The sequence below is a fragment of the Stegodyphus dumicola genome, chromosome 8 (assembly GCF_044657685.1).
Source record: "Stegodyphus dumicola isolate Sdum_Otavi_A_Nest chromosome 8, ASM4465768v1".
In the NCBI taxonomy this organism is placed as follows: domain Eukaryota; kingdom Metazoa; phylum Arthropoda; class Arachnida; order Araneae; family Eresidae; genus Stegodyphus; species Stegodyphus dumicola.
Window position 1 is genome coordinate 84514852 of NC_140775.1, and position 12450 is coordinate 84527301.

At 33.1% G+C, this 12450-nt stretch overlaps 1 long non-coding RNA gene across 1 annotated transcript; it reads right to left on the reverse strand.

The window, feature by feature from the left end:
- Nucleotides 1-552: 552 nt before the first annotated feature.
- LOC118204428 (uncharacterized) lies at nucleotides 553-11621 on the reverse strand. The gene is made up of 2 exons (XR_015042613.1): nucleotides 11466-11621; nucleotides 553-923 (listed from the first exon to the last, which is right to left on the reverse strand). It is a non-coding gene; the product is annotated as an uncharacterized LOC118204428 (long non-coding RNA).
- Nucleotides 11622-12450: the final 829 nt, after the last annotated feature.

Below are 12450 nucleotides of genomic sequence, written 5' to 3' on the forward strand. Positions count from 1 at the left end.
GTAGTGCAATACTGTCCCTTCAGTCGTCACTAAAAACAAACAGAATTAAGAAGACTAGTTGCTTGTTATCAGGGAGGTGGATAGTTCTCTGGAATATTAGATTGGTCGCTGTTCATTTAGTCACTATTTTAGATTGTTTTAAAGCAAAAGTCATCGCTGATAGAGATTTATGATTACTATCCTCTTAAACAACAGGTATTTTTGGAAGCAGGAAAGATGAAAAATTATCAGCGCCTTCGTCGGGAATCGAACTGCGGAAGTCTGAGATACCGGCTCAGTGTGCTGACCACTACACCACGAAGGTACGCTAAGAAGTCGGGAAAAATAACTTATACGATAAGTACTAAATAATGTGTTGACAAAAGCGGATGACTTATACTATTGTTGAACATAGCTTTTAATACGTAATTCATCTTTAATAGTGGTTTCATGTGCCCCGTAATCTAAGTCCTTGACAATTATATCATAATATAATGCTTAAAACAACTTCCTCATAGTAAACTGAAAATTTGGTCACAGTAAAGTATACTTATATGAAAATAATGAATCGGATTTAAAAATATGTTTTTTTATTTTAAATTAAATAGCACAGTTTAAATGCAATACTCAGGAGCTGCCATACTGAATGCACTGAGGGGCTCAGAGGTAGTCTGAATGTGTTGCAGAATGATGGTTTCTGTTTAACCACGATGTCCACCACCATGTCCGCCGTATCTTCCTCCATGTCCGCCACCGTATCTTCCTCCATGTCCGCCACCGTATCTTCCTCCATGTCCGTATCCTCCTCCTCCTCCATGTCCGTATCCTCCTCCTCCATGTCCACCACCTCTGCCTCCATGACCGCCGCCATAACGGCCACCATGTTGTGGTGCAGCAACCCCACAGGCGAAGGCCAGCATAACTGACAGGAAAATGGCTAAAACCTAATAAAAAAAACGGAACGAAGGCATAAGTGTGTTTTTTAGCATGAGTATGCTTAGGTTCAAAACGACAATGCATTGGAAGGAAACTAATGGGAAAAGCATAAAACGGGCAAAACAAAAACCTTGTGTTGGGCAGATTTTTACGAAAACAGGAAGTGAACGAGAAGGTTGCTCCATCTCGTTCGCTTTTCTCCTGTTGGATATAAATACAAAAGTGGTTTTCTCTTCGTACCAGATTTCTTTGTTCCTGTTAAAGAGGCACCTGTACCTGTTTTCCCTCGAAATCTTTAGAGTCTTAACCAAAATATATGCCAACCACAAGGTTGTTCCTTTGATAATTTTAGATTTTAGTTTGGCGTGTAATGGGAAAAGATTGTATTAGGTTGGAACACTTTTTCTTTTACAAAGTGAACAAAAAGTTTACAAATTTAAAGCAAACAGAATGCTGAGTTTAGTTGCCTTTCACCTGAAAAGACGTTACTTAATTTTGACTCTATTACCAAAGTTAATGATAAATTGTAATTGTAACTGAATTAGCCCTTCAGTTGTCACTAAAAACAAACAGAATTAAGAAGACTAGTTGCTTGTTATAAGGGAGGTGGATAGTTCTCTGGAATATTAGATTGGTCGCTGTTCATTTAGTCACTATTTTAGATTGTTTTAAAGCAAAAGTCATCGCTGATAGAGATTTATGATGACTATCCTCTTAAACAACAGCTGATCAAAGTTTAATCTGAATAGCAATACGTTTTACTAACATATTCTATACGTCTATATTAGCCGATTGTAGCAAATAAAAAATTGTTTCATTCTACACGTATCATACGTTTAAGTAGCATTAAAGTTGCTATAAAATCAGAGTTGAAATACAAATTATTTATTATACTATTGTTTCATTTTTAACTTAAAAAAGTTTAAATGGCAAAAGGAAAGACCTCTCAGTTACTAACACATTTTTGAATTTCATAATCTCAATGAGTTGCAAAAGTAAGGAAAATTACACTACTTGAAATAAAAGTCTTTGGAGGTGGTAGTGGAAAAGAATTAACTTTTCTATATTATAATATATTAAACATTAGAGAGGAATTACTTAATTTAGGTAAATCGCACGAAAATTGTCTGTCTAAATCCCATTTCTATTTTGATCAACATGGAATATGAAAGTCTCATACGATCACAGTCACCAGTATCTCTAAATGCATGCAATTATGTATGTAGAAAGTAAAGATTCCACTAAAAAAATACCTGAAAGATGCTGTTACAAGTTTATTTCTTTAAAGATTAATCTTGACGTATACTTCAAATAAAAAGTTTCTGAAGGTAAAAAACAGAATTCTACAAAATATCTGAACATTGAAGAGGGGAAATTCCATAAGAATAAATTAAATGCAAAAATGCAACTTTTTAACAGTACCAGTGTAGCAAAAATTATAATTAATAAAGGATGCAGGATGTTTCGATTACTTTGTACAGACATTAGGTATTTTGGAAGCGGGAGTGATGAAAAATGAGCAACGCTTTCGACGGGAATCGAACCCCGGATCTCTGGAATACGCGCCCAGCTTGCAGACCACCATACCACGATGGCACGCTAAGAAGGCTGGACAAATACCTTATAATTTCAAAAACAAATGTTCTATATTTTTTATTCAAAATTCGCCAAGCTCTTCAAAAATAAATTGTCTGACTTATTATTCAAGTTATTATTCAATGAATATTAAGGATGTTATTCAAGAATGTGGAAAATAAATTTAGAAAATTTTTGTAAAATAATATTTCTATTTGCGGCAACTAAAGATTTCACCTCGAGTAAGCAATGCAATATTAAATCTATAGCTGGCAGCTTGAAAATACACTTAATTTTGTGAATTCTGTGTATTATTAAATTTAGTCCTTATTGGACATTTTTAGCAAATGGTATTTCAGAGAAGTTGTATGACTTATAACTGTTTAATATTGAGAAATGAGTTACGTTAAGTTTATTAAAGCTCCTCTTAATATTATGACGGTTTTGTCACGTGTTATTCTTTTGTAAAGGTATATGATGCTTAAATTTTTATTTAAAAAATTCAGGGAGAGAGTGTGTTTCATTCTCGAATTACTAGAAGGCAAGAACGTTTCATGTGACTAAAATTACTTAGAAGCAACAAATAAAACTTTTAGACTGTATGCGAGCACTCCTTAAGGCAACTACTCGTATAATGCTTTCAAATGAGAATCACTGAAAGATGATTTAAATGTTAAAAAATATGAATCAGAAGCAGAAAATACCAAATCCAAAATGGCAAAATTCGGAATTTTGTATTTAATGAAATTTAGTTATCTTTGACAACTGATATCTTCTGCTGCTTTTTAATTGGATGAAAGTGGTTTCAATCGTTTACCTTTTTTACAACTTTCCCAGGGCTAGTTTTGTACATTTAGAGTCATTTAGAAATTTTTCGAAGTCGGGAAAGTGAAGAAATCCGCAATGCCTTCGACGGGTTCCGAGCCAGATATGCGTCGAGTGTTCTTCCACTTACGCCACAAAGGCACGTGGATACTTGGCTACTGTAGTGGTTATACTGGGTTTTTACTGCATAAAAAGAGTACTTCCCAGTAACCTGAGCGAATTTTCGAAGGACATGACTTTGAAGATACAGCAAGTAGATCCTAGGACAGAATATCAGAAGGAAGGTATTTGGAAAGAAGGGGAGAAAATTCCATATATATTTCCCTTTTTAAAGGGCGACTCAGGATGAGGGGGCTCACTCGCCAGATCCTGGTGGTGACGAGTTATCAACCACCACCTTTTTTAGTTCAAGTGACATTTATAGGGTCATTTAGAATTTTAAGTCAAAATAAAGACAAACTGCAGTGCCCTAGCAGGAATTCTAACTCTGGACCTTCAGAATACTCACTGAACATGCCTCCAGTTACACCATGAAGGCATGCGGGATGGAGGGAGGAAATACCTTATACACTGGTAATGGCAATTGTTTATGAAATGATTAGAACTTGTAAAATAAGAATAAGAGACAGATAGATATTTTACTTTTACACTAAAATGAAAAATTATTTTTTTATTTGTGTTTTGTATAAATAAATGCTTTAGGTGGGTTACGATTACGTGGCATCTTTTAGTAAAATAGCAGAAAACGTAAAGTCTTATTCCGGCTATGAGAAAAAATTGTTTTACATAACCATATTATTCTCTCATGATAAATTCTGTGTATCTAAAATTAGCTTAGATATCCTTAGATCAATATAAGGGGCAGGATAGAGTTACAGCTAAAGAAAGTTAGGTGTCCAGAAGAAAATTTCTTAAAAGCTATTTTTAAGACGGTTGAAATATTAATAGTCCGAAGCATTAGTTTCAGATTTTAATTTAAAAAAATATCAAAATAATATTTATAACATTTGACATCTAACAAAATCCATTTTATCAGTTTTTCTGCTTTAAAAATAATTTTATGGTTTAAGTGTCGTATTTTAACCATTTTTAAGCCCATCTCTGGACGTTAGTGAACAAACAGTGTCTAGTAAAATCTTTAGGAACCAGATAAAGAATGACGTTCCACGTAAAAAGGTGAGTACAAGAAGTCTGTTTTTCGTATATATTTAAATGACCAAAATTATCACAGTATATTGTAATATAATTGTAAATATTTGCAAAAATTTAAAGCTTTTTGGCTGTATTGTTGTATTTTACTTATTTATTTGCTGCTTTGAGAATAATAATTTTAGATTTTACTTCATGTTTAATAGAATTTGTTCCCACAAGTTTTGTATTTAAGGGTCTGTTTCTTATATAGAATGCAGACCTTTCTGTTTTGAGTGAAGCAATGTTTGAATTATATAAATAGCTCAACAAGAAACAAGCTGCAAACTCACCTAAATCAGTTTTCATTGATGTTGGTATTTTCAGCACGTCTTGACGATAATGGTCAAATTATGCACCACAACAATAATAATTATTGTAATTTTTATTAAACGTATCGTGAGCCGAAAAGAATCGCATGAAATGGATGCATACAACAGGTTGATTATTTTTGGCTTGAATAATGTATAAAAATTTCAAAGCAAATTCTTCTAAATAAAATTTTCTATTTGCCTGTTCTTATTTTTAGTGCAACAGTTAAAATAACCAAATTCACCGGGGCTTATGTATTTTTTACCTTGAGGCATTTAAATATTAAATTTTGTCTCTTTGAAACATTGAAAAATTGTTATATTTGCAGAATTAAAATGCTTGTATCAAAAGTAGCTTTGCATCAGCTTGTCAAAAGTAGCTTTTATTATTGAAGCAAAACATTACGTAATTTCAAAAGAAGCAAGTAAACATCCGCTTGGTTAATCGATCCTTTCCGAACAACAGTAGATAAAAATTGTTTCATGCAAGGCAGCCGATAAGGTTGGTTAAATGCGTGACCTTCTGTTGAAAGTAAGAGATCCTGCTTCCAATATTTTACGCAAGGCTGTACTATTTAAAAGAACTTTCATCAAAACAGAGTTCTTTTGTTTCTCGGAAATGTATGTATAATCCAGTAAAGTTACCACAAGTCCCTGATCACAACCTTCTTCAAGGACAAAATCCTTTCCTTTTCAAAATTAGTTGATTATGGGCGATTAATAGAAGTGAAACCTTGGCCAACATTTTGGGGAGGTTGTTTCATCATTGCTTCTTTTCTCATCTATCTATTCAATATGATGGCCATCCCTTTGCCATCTATTGCCATTTATTGATGATTATAACTTGAATCAAGAAGGATATTGTTCAAAGAAGGTTGTATGATGATATTATAAAAGGGCTTGAGGGGAATCAAACATAAAATTAAACTGCAGAATTTGTTGTGATAAAGCTGATCCGGCAGTTCAAGAATGGAAAGGGTATACCCGTTTTTCTGCGGAAGTGCGGACTTTTTCCGAATGTCCACAAATTTAAGGTAACAATGGGATTACAAAGTATAATTTTGGATCATGCATTTAAGTAGCATACTTTTAAATTTGTGTTCAATTGTAATTGCGTAGTTTAGAGAAGCAGGAAGTATACAGCAGCACATTTCAAAACCTGGGGCATTTTAGAATCATATGTTAAACGCTTCCTAATGTATTTTCAAAATGCGTCATTCAAAAAGTATTAAAAAATTTATATATAAATGAATTTTGCGTTTTGGTGGAGACCAAAGTTTTAAGTTTGAAAGCAAAATCTAATTTTAATTTTATCCCTTCCAGAAGAAAAATTTCTTCCTGTTCAAGGAAGTAATGTATAACCAAATGAATAAATTTTAACATGCAGTAAATATTAGAAAAATTTTCATATAAATTATCTGATCGTACTTGATTATTTTAACTATGACAAAGAACATTAGGATTATTTATCTATTGGAAAAGAGATCATCGTTGAAAACACTATAAGGAAATATGGTAGTTTTTATATTTCTGAAGCGTAAATTTCTTGTTCTCAACTCACTGAGAATAGAACCTCAAGCGAGTTACAAATGCTTCTCAGAATTAGCCGTTTGGCATTTGGTAAGTTATTTCTTTGAAATAAAAATATGTATGATCACTACTTAGATTTAACTTAATTTATTTTTCTTTCGTAGTTGCAGGCTGCTGAATGCATAATATATATATATATATATATTATAAGTTATTTTAAAATCTGTTCAGTATTTTTATAATAATGGAGGAGAATTCGAATTCATCGGAAAACGGTTTCTGTATTTATCAGTTTCTGAAAGAAATTAGAATTCCAGCAGAAAGCTCTGGAGCTACAAATGAAATGATATGCAGCATTTGCTTTATGTATTTATATATGTATATAATTTATAAGGTATTTTTTCTTTTCTTCCCGTATGTCTTCATGGTGCAGCTGGAAGCATGCTCGACGCGTATTCGAGGGGTCCGGAGTTGAAATCCCCATGAGGGATTTCTTCGTTTTCCTACCTTCTAAAAAAATTCTAAATGACTTTACAAGTGGGGCCCGAAGTGAAAAAGGTGGTCGACGATAATTCATCAAAACCCTGAAATTGGCGAGTGGGTTAACTATATCCAGTCGCGCTTTAAAAGGGAGAATATTAAAGGTTTTTTCTCGGCCTTTCTGCATGCCTTCGGTGTGTAACTACAAGCACGCTCTACGAGTATTCGAGAGGTTCCATGTTCGAATCTCGCCGAACGAGAGTGCACATTTTCACGTCCCTGTATCGATATAACCTAATGGCTCTAAAGGCTTAACAGGAATATTAATATAAAATTAACTTATTACTATTTTCATTTACTTCTACATTTAATTTTAATTATATATTATTTGTTGTTTTATTTATTTTTTATCACTATTATTATCCTTTTTTATTTTTCATCATTGTTTCTAATAAACCTTAGGACTTATAATTTTTGAAATTAAGAACTGATGTGTACTTCGAGTTGTACTTCGGGATGTAATTTTACTTGTGTAATTCGGGTACTATTAGTCACTTACGAAGGCATTTTCTCCCTCCTTCCAGCATGCCTTTGTCGTGTAAAGATAGCGTATTTCAAGATGTTCAGGCTCGAGTCCTGGCGAGAGCACTACAAATTTTTAGCATCTCCTGCTTCAAAATAATCTGATGACTCTACAAATGGCGCCAGAACTAAAACGTGGTGGACAATAATTTGTCACCACTAGGATCCCCTAATTCGCAGGCGTCCTCTAAAAGGGGAAGTATGTAAAGTATTTTCTTCCTCGTTCAAGCTTGCCTTCATATTGCATATGGCGTGTATTCGAGAGGTGCGTGTTCGAGTGCCGCGATTTAGTAATTGCTCAATCACGGGTGCGGTCATTTAATACTTTAAGTTCTATAAAGTATGCAATTCTTTTAGCCTTAAGGTTAGCCAGATAAAGCACATTTTAAAACTTTAGTGCACATGGTACTCAAAACTACTGTTTAGCATTTACTTCGTATTAAAAATTTTTTCTAGGATTAATGTTATTGACCTATACCCGATGTTGCTTATAAATCACCTAATAAATTTAAATCTAGAACTTGTAACATAAATATACAGTTCTCATAAATTAAGACTTAGACTAATTTAGACAAACGGAAGTCAACGAAAACCATAAAACTCTAAAGATTATAGCATAGTGTAGTTATAAAGTTTGAAATTATTTAGCACATACAAAATCGTGCATTCCATAATTTGTTTTCGTAAATTTGTAATAACATCGACATAAATATTCGTTACCAATTTCGAAATTGCGCACTTTTTTCAACACTTTTCTGATACATTATTAGTCACTGATAACATTTACAAAAATTTAGCTAAAAAATTGTGTTTTTGTTTTGTGGCAATTTTTACAATCCATAAAATAACAATTGTACAATTACTTTATAATAAAATATCTATGCTTTTCCAATCATACTATTTGAAAATTTGCTTAGTATCTCAGGCATAAATTTATTCTTAATTGCATTTGTTTCGAAGCATTGCAAATTATCAAAGCCGAAGAAGTTCTCTTTTTTTTTTGAGAGGGGGGATGAAATCACCCTATATGCGGTCAGCTCGTAAATTTAGAGCTCCTTTTTTCACGGGGGGCTAAAGAGGAGGGGATAATCTGAAATCACCCTATATGCGGTCAGGTCCTAAATTTAGAACCCCTTTTTTCACGGGGGACTGAAGAGGAGGGGATAATCTTGCTCCTGGTCTTGAGAAAATGTGGGGGTCGTTTAAACATCTAACTTCTCTACATTCAGTTTTTATACAGAGAAAAAAAACAAATTGAATTCTTCGAATGAATGAAATTTTGTACAATGAAAATATATTATTGAACTATAAACTGTAAGGCAAATAACATCTTCTATTAAAGTAGGAGTAGAAAGACAGATATTTGTTAAATCAATGAATTTGTAGTAAATATTGAGTTTTTCATTTAGAATGCTATGTTCCATGTATGCGAAGTAGCTGAGTATCTGAGAAAATAGTCTTAACTCAAATGGCCTTCAACCTTTTCACGTCTAAGGACTGTTTTTCAATTACATAGCTGTCGCTGCTTTTTTGGTTAATTTTCTAATGACATATAAACATTAAATTGTTTTTAATTTGAGACTTATGAATAAAATAACGCAAAGTAGACTGCAGACAATTCTTCAGAATGAAGTTAATACTGAAAAATACATTTATCCTATTATCCAATTTTATCCTACAATAAATCTTTTTTTTTTTAACAGACTTTTTAAGTGTGGAATTAGCAGTGCACAAGGTGGAAATAAGAATGACACTGTGTTTTAGGAAAGTGGAAAATCTAGTTACAGTGACAATCTAAGTGAAAATAACTATGATTTTAGCAACAGTGATGACGAATTTCTGGAAGTCTAAGAAACGCTGATGTATTTGCTAATTTTTTAATGCAACAGTTCTGTTTTCGTTGTGTAAAGTTGTAAAGTCATTAGGATTTTTTTTTTTTTTGGAAGCAGAAAAGATGAAAAATATGCAACCGCCTTCACCAGGAATCGAACCACGGACCTCTGGAATACCGGGCCAGCGTGCTACTGTTACACCACGAAGGCACGCTAGGGAAGTGGGAGAGAAATACCCTACACACTCCCCCTTCCAATGGGCGACCAGGGCGGACCCAGTCGCCAAATCCCGGGTGCGGAGAATCATCATCCACAATCCTCTTTAGCCCGGGCGCCACTTGCAGAAACATTCGTTAATTGGAAGCAGAAAAGATGAAAAATATGCAACCGCCTTCGCCAGGAATCGAACCACGGACCTCTGGAATACCATCCCAGCGTGCTACCGTTACACCACGAAGGCACGCGAGGGAAGTAGGAGAAATACCTTATAAAGTGTTTATCATTAAAATAGGTACTTAATCCTTTTCTGTCTAAGTATTTTTCCCATGTTTTAACTGATAAATCACCGCGCGTCTTACAGGCCAGGAAATTGAGGTATAGTATAAAATCACCCTTCATTTCGTATCAGTGCCGACGATTTCGATGAAAAAAGGGTACCTTTTTAAAAACGAACTTCTTAACGAAGAAAAGCCGTTTTATGTACAGAATAATGTCTAAAAATACCGTCAAATTAAACAGTAGTCTTGACTTTAATGCTTTTTTATGCATTTCTTGAATTAATTAATAAATGTAAATTTGTAATTTAAAAAAATGTATAATATTTTCTTTAGTTACATGCTAGTTATCTGTGTTATTGCTTCGTTTTTGATATAGACCCCCCTTCCATTAAAAAAAAAAAAAAAAAAAAAAAAAAAAAAAAAACGTTTTGCTGCTCGATAGCAAAAATTTCTCGATTTTTCATTACTTAATCAGTGGAATTTCCTAGTTTTCCTCCCAATAAATTTACAGCTCTGCAACAACAACGGAGTGAAATATTTGCAGCTATCTACACATAAATTGAATGTTTATTCAAAAATAAAATATTTCCTAATTTTTATATCCCTTTTCTAGTTTATCTGAAATTTCAAAATTTAACGATATCAGTTAATGAAATACTTGCAAGTAATATAATGGTTCTGCGAAATATATTCTTGATTCCAAACCCTTACTGCTAGGCATCAGCCCATCGCTCTTAGAATGCATTATTAGTCCAAAGAGGCAATTTGCCCAGAAGGATTATTAATTTCATTTTGGCATTTTGCGTTGAAAACTATAAACGGCGAATCACTTTTCAAATTGTTGCCACCAAATATTATCGCTCTGTATTATATTTAAAGAAATTAAATAATGAAGAGTCTGCATGAATGTATGTATGTTTCTCGCTTGTGATAAAACGGCGGTACCTAGAGCCATCAAAATTTGAATTACGTAATCTTCCATAGAATATCGGCATCTGAAAGCTCGAAGTTGTTTAATGAATTTTTGATTAACAAACTCAGCTGTTTCAAAGCGAGCAATGGCAACACTGTACGAAAAAAAAAAAAAAAAACATTTTTATCTCCAGCTCGCGATATACGTATATTCCTGATATATTGATACTGAATGTGACCTAAAAACACTTTTCTTTTAAAATATATCTCCCCTTATGATCCCTGACACAGCCGTTTACTTTTCCCTTCCTTAATTAACGTCAGTCTCTTGCTCTTGACCGCATTTGCAAAGCCACCGGTGGGGGATAAAAACCAAAGGAATTATTTTTATTATTCTGAACCCCTAAAAATACCGTAATCAAAATTACGTTCATTGACAGTTCCATATTTTAAGGTAATATTATTAATCAACGCAAAAGTAGTACTTAGGTATAGATAACTTAAATGTTTCCATTTTTGAGCCACATTACTTATAAACACATAACGACATAGACCTTCAAAATGTTTTAAATAATATTAAAGACAAGCATAGTTCAAGTTTGAAATCAAATTTTCTTTTATAAAAATATAAATATCACCAGATTAAAGTATTAAATGTGCATAAAACGTTTATCTAGAATTAGATTTTGTCAAGTAAAACGAAATCTGAGCATATCTAATATAAGGACATTGCTTGCAGATAATGGTAATTGAAGATTGACTGAAGCACAGAAAACAAGCATCAGTTTTACAAAAGAAATAATTTAGAGTATACTCACTAGAAACTTCATGTTAAAATTGTAGGTGCTGTGGTAATGAAAATTCTTTCTTGTCTGGCAGCTTGGAAGAATGAATGTAAGGTGAACTTATTTTTTGGACTTTTATATATGATGTTAGTAGTCTCGTTCCATAGGTTGCTTTGCTGAATGACGTCAAAGGAATCTTAAGGTCATTGGATGCCATATAGTATGGTACCCCTGTGGCACTTTCACAATCGCCTTTCCTATGTACTTAACTATCTTCACCTCATCTCAACCTAAGGAGGGCACAGCTTAGGGATGACTTGGGGCAAAGGAGACCGGATTTTGAATGCCCCCCCCTTTGCCCATCTGCTTCAGTTCTGGGCAGTTGTAACTAGTTTCATGTTTGTTCCTTGAAAGCTGCAGAAGCTGGAGCTGTTAGAAAGGCAACATATTTTAGAAACATCTTTTTATAAATTACGAGATGTAAATTCGAAAATTATGAAAAAATCATATTTAATTTAATTTGTAAATTGAATCAAAATTAAAGTCATCAGAGGCACTAATATTACATCAGAAACAAGTTTTAATATTTCAGAATTGACAAAAACATATAGAGAGCCAGAACCAGATTTCTGAAGGTTGAAAGATTAGTTATTTATTTTTTTTCCAGCTAAGATGAGTTTAGCTATTAAGATTCTGCGCAAGTAGTTTGAAAAATAGTTCTTAACAAATGCGATTTTTTTTCTCTTGTCGAGAAATATTCCAGTTCCGTTTAGAAAGAAAACGGCTTAATTTTTTTCCAATAATTTCTCTTTTGAATGCATTTTGCAAAATTTCGACTCAAAATGATTTGTTTTAATTTGTTTACATTAACGAAAAGGAATCACATCACTATCGAAACGTTTTATAATTATTCCTTTTTCTTCAGATATGGAAATTGACGTTTTTTAAATGCCAAGGCAATTTTTTTAAAATATTAAATATCTCAAAATTTTTAGATCATTTTACAGAAACAAGGGCT